Genomic DNA, 5,945 nt, shown 5'->3' with positions numbered 1-5,945 from the left:
TCACGAAACCAATTACGAAATTCTTGCTTTTCATCACTTTGGGGATGTTCAGATTTTAATTTCCTATGTTGATGACGAAAAGATATAGATTTAAAAAGATAAAAAAAATTAAGGATGAAAGTTAGAGATAAGATTAGTTACTTGATATATTGTGTGACTTCTTCACAGCTATTCAATACAAACCATTCCATATGCATTTCCGTTAAATTAAGAGTTTTGATTTGAGTTGTGCTGGTCGGTCAACATTTAGACTCAAACATCCAAAACTTTGTTTTTTCAGTGACAACATCTTCATTTCTTTCTGGACAATTGAATTGATTCTTTACATCTCAAAGGTACATCGAACAAAATGATAAAGCTTCTTCTGTAACATAACCCTTAGCTATAGAACCTTCCGGCATCGCTTGTTTCTGACATAGTTTTTTAGTTTTTTCATATATCTTTCGAACAGATACATCCATCTCATACATACCGGGCCTCCGACAATCGTTTCATCAGGTAAATGCAAAAGTAAATGAACCATAATGTCAAAAAACGTTGGAGGATAAATCAATTCTAACTTGCACAAGATTGCAATGATGTCTACTTTTGCTTTCCTCATATCCTCCATCTTCAATGTTATGGAACAAAGTTGCTTGAAAAACGTACAAAGGTCTATAATAGGTGTATAAGTGTCTTTGTCTAACAACCCTCTTACTCCAATCTGTATCAAACGTTGCATAAGAATGTGGTGGTCATGCGCTTTCAACCCAATAATGTTAGTATTGGTATCGTTCACTTTCTTACTAATGTTAGAACCAAACCCATCCAGCAGTTTAACATCTTTTATAAATTGACAAAAGAGTTGTCGACTAGATTTCGTGAAAGAGCATCTTGCATGGGGTCTATGAAACTTGTCACCATTTTTTTGCAACCATTCATTTCTCCGAATGTTTAGAATTCTCAAGTCCTCTCGTGCATTTGATGTGTCTTTACTTTTATCGTTCATTAGAAGAGTACCTAAAAAACTCTCATCCACATTTTTCTGGACATGCATGAGATCTATGTTCTGCTTCAACTGTAGAGAAAACCAATACTCGAGTTCGAAGAAAATGCTTCGTTTTGACCAATTCAACTCGTAATATTGCCGCTTTGGCTCTCTACCTCTATGCTCAGGATGTTTACCCGGTTTATGAGTTAGTAGACGACCTAGTTGCTCTTATATGTCGTCATTACTAAAGTGTCTCGGAGCGGGTCTTGTCTCTTTCATCCCTTTAAAGTCCAACCTCTTTCTTAACGGATCATTAGCATCTAGGAAATGATGACGACCGATATATACGACTTTATTTGTTGCACGGTACGAAGGAGTATCTTCATTGCAAGTAGCACATGCTCTATACCCTTGCCCACTCCAACTGAAAGACTACTATGAGCTGGTCAGTCGCTTATTGTCCACAACAACAAAGCTCTCATCGTGAAGAATGTGTTTGTCGCCGCATCTTTAATATGTACGCCTGAGTTCCACAAATATTTAAGCTCTTCCACCAATGGCCTAAGGAAAACATCCATATCTTTACCAGGAGATTTCGGGCTGGGAATCAACAAAGTCAACATGAATGTTGACTCTTTCATACAAAGCCAGGGTGGCAGATTGTATGTAGTGAGTATGACCGGCCATGTGCTATGTGGATTACACATGTTTTCAAATGGATTGAAATTGTAAGCTGAAAGACGTAGGCGTATGTTACAGGGTTCACTCGAGAAGTCGAGGTATTTTTTATCAAAATCTTGTCAGTGTTCCCCATCAACAGGATGAAGCATCACACCATCTTCTGAACGTCCGGTACTATGCCAAATCATATTTTTGGCAGTGCGCCTCGAAAAATATAAGCGTCGTAGTCTAGGGGTCACAGGAAAGTACATAACACTTTATGAGGTACTTTCTTACCCTTGGTGTTTTTATCGATCCATCGGTTCTCTTTATAAATGGGACAAAGTTGCAATGAATCGTGTTATTTCCAAAAGAGACAACAATTGTTTTTGCACACATGTATCAACTCATACCCCAAGCCAATAGACTTTAGTTTCTTTTTGTCTAGATAATGTGATAGGGGAACCTTGTTACCTTTGGGAAATGCTAATTTCAACAACTCAAGGAGTTGATCAAATGAACTATCAGTCGATTTGTTGTTCACCTTGATATACATTAACTTTGGTAGAAACTCAAGGGAAGAAAAGATGCAACCAATATACAATTTAGTTTCCACTTCTTCCAACAACTGTGCAAAATCATCATCCACACCGCTACCCCTTGTATTCGAGGTTCCTTCATCAAGGTTGGTATAATTTTCTCTCTACTCCCACATCACATCGTCGATTAAATCGGCCATTTCGTTAGTTGGCAAGACGACTGGAGGAATATAAGATTCACCATGATAGATCCAAATTTTGTACGAATTACTAACACCATTTATAAATATATGGCATTCCACTGCAGTCAGGTACTTGAATTAACGGTTATCACATTTTTCACACGCACATCTGATTTTACCATTACTATCAAGGTGTGACTTGGACTTCTCAATAAAAGGTTTGAGTCCTGCTTGGAACTCGGGATGGTTTCGATATAGATTACTAGTCTAGCTTTTATCAATAAACATGATGTTGCTGAAACATAATTTTGGTTTAGAGTTTAGTATATAGAATTATAATTATATTTTTTTTTACAATCCACATTTTTTTACAATTAGAAAAATAAAAAAATAAAAAAATTAAAATTTAAAAATTTAGCAATTAGTATATCCATAAAAAAACATTTCTTACTATTGTATCTTTTTATATTTTTTTATTTATAACATTATACTTTAAACAATTATATTATGTTGTTGTGTTGTTCTTTTTTACCGTCGAGATTATATATATATATATATATATATATATATATATATATATATATATATATATATATATATATATTACATTGTATAAATATGTTGGAAGATTATAAGTTAATTTGAAGATTATAAATTAACTATAAAACTTATTGGGTATTTTGGGGTTAGCTTATGAACAAATTAAAAACTTTCTAGTATTCGTATATAAGTTTTTAAAAAATTTTATAACATATTTTGTGTTTTTTTTTCAAATATAACAATGATTTATTTTTATATGTTTAGCAATTAGTTTTTAATGAATAAAATATTAAATAAAGAAAAATTAATAATTTGGTATATCCATAAAAGAATATTTCTTACTATTGTATCTGTTTATATATATATATATATATATATATATATATATATATATATATATATATATATATATATATATATATTTATAACATTTTTTTTCAATTATAGCGTTGTACTTTAAACAATTATATTATATTGTTGTGTTGTTGTTTTTTACCGTCGAGATTAAAAAATATATATTTTTAACTTTAAAAAATTGTATAAATATGTTGCAAAATTATAAGTTAAGTTGAAGATTATAAGTTAACTATATAAATTATTGGTTAATTTGGGGTTAGTTTGGGAACAAACTATAAACTTTGTAGTATTCGTATATAAGTTTTTAAACAATTTTATAACATTTTTTTGTGTTTTTTTTCATTTATAACAATAATTTATTTATATTTTTTTCAATTATAGCATCATACTTATACCAAAACCACATACTTTTTCACATAATACATAAGAGCATGAAATTCACATACATATACCACATATACACCAAATACAAGTACATTCACATACACACATAATAACATCCTACTTAAACCAAATACACATACTTTCACATAAATAAAACCATAACATCCTACTTATACAAAATAAATAAATTTTACATTCATGTACCCCATATACAACAAACATACATACATTCACATACACACATAATAACATCCTACTTATAACAAATACATATAATTTCACATATATAGATACATATGGCAATTTTCACATAATTTTCACACCAAATTTACATAGATACACACACCAAATACATATAATTTCACATATATAGATACATATGGCAATTTTCGCAAAATTGATACAACTACACATAACTTGCAATTAAACTCAAATTTTACAAGGGATTGAAGTAAATAGAACCTGTAGTGGCGGAAATCAACGAATATGTCACCGGAAAAATTGTTCTTCAGCTGGAAATACCCTCACCAACCCAAATACAAAACTACCAAAAACAATGAAATTGAAATATAATTTCCAATCAATCATTAGATGGAGCTAGAAATAGAAGTTAAAAGTGAAAGACAATGAGATATAACAACTTAGAGTTACCTTTTTTCCTGACATTGAGGTAGAAATCATGAGGTAACCCGTTTAATTGAACCCCTAAACACCTTTGATCCCTAATCTCACAATGTGGTGAGATTTGATGTTGAAATCGACGGAAACAACGCAGAGAATGGGGGAAGAAGAAGCAACAATGTTTGATGGAAGAGAGGAAGCAGAAGAATAGACGGCGTCCGTTTTTCTACATTAAATCTGCAATAGCCTTTAGCAGCGACTATTTGGCTTTCAGCGGCGACAAAGGTTAACAGCGGCGACTATCTGGAGGGAAGGGTACCGCGTCATTTTTTAGACCACTATTAGCGGCGACAAAATGTCGTCGGTATTAGGTATATGCGGATAAGACGCCCCAACCGTTGGATGAGATACTCGATCGAACGGCTGAGGTGTGTCAGAAGGGGAAAACGTGGATTCGGATGGAATACCTTTAGCGGCGACACAACTACCGGTAACAGTGGGTTTTAGCGGCGACAAACGGTAGTGTCACCACTAAAACCTTATGTCACTGGTAATAGTGTCGCCGCTAAAGGCATGATTTCTTGTAGTGATTTGACCCGTAAAAATGTTTAATCCACAATTGTAAACATAAAGCTTATTGAGTTTCCCAATATATCATATATTCCATCATCCATACAAAAGTTTGACTCTCTAGCATCAAACAGTCAATTCTCCTATCCACATAAACATATGTAACAATCATACATGAAATAACGGGTCTGCTTCAACCCCCAAGTGAATGCTATGGGTCGAACCATAGTCTTACATCCTGGTATGGGTTACCCTTATAGTCTTTCCCTATAATGTCATGGGCTGCCCCCATGGTTTTTCCCTACAATGTCATGGGCGACCCTCATGGTCTTTCCCTGAAATTTCACGTGCTACCCCCATGGTCTTTCCTACAATGATATTGGCTACCCCCATGATCTTTCCCTACAATGTCATGGGCTACCCCCATGGTATTTTCCTACAATGTCATTGGATGCCCCTATGGTCTTTCTCTGCAACTTCATGGGCTACCCCCATGGTCTTACAAACAAGTGTCATAGGCTACCCACATGGTCTTATAAGCAAGTGACATAGGCCACCTCTATGGCATTTCCCTGCAACGAACAAAATTATATGTAGTTAGAGATTAGATAGACATTCGAATAGATGATCTGCCAAAGAGCGAATAATCATACGAGAACATCACAATCTGAAATTAGACCAGGAGTTCTCAGGCTATCTAATTTAGACTACGTAGAACCCAATTTATCACTACCACATAACCATATAGCATAAACTCATATCATAACTAACATAGTACATTACCTTGGCAACTAGCCTTCCGTAGTTACACTACCCTTGACCACTTCTCAATTAAATCATTCGCGGGTCAGTCATACATAAACCTGATAACTGGCCTACCCTAGTTACCCTAACCAAACATAACTCCTAACAGTATTATACGATCAACATGAAAGACCCTACCAATCAAGCATACCAAGACACCAAGTGTCCTAACTACACATGCATACAAACGAGTTACCCTAGCCACTAACATACATGTATTTTAACAATACTTCTACCCTAACATGCAAAGGATATACAATTGGATACATGGCATTGCGAGAAACTCACCTAAATCGAAGAACCAGAGAAACACAACAA

Source organism: Lactuca sativa, chromosome 4 (assembly GCF_002870075.4).
Source record: "Lactuca sativa cultivar Salinas chromosome 4, Lsat_Salinas_v11, whole genome shotgun sequence".
NCBI classification, from domain to species: domain Eukaryota; kingdom Viridiplantae; phylum Streptophyta; class Magnoliopsida; order Asterales; family Asteraceae; genus Lactuca; species Lactuca sativa.
This window is presented reverse-complemented; position numbering follows the sequence as displayed.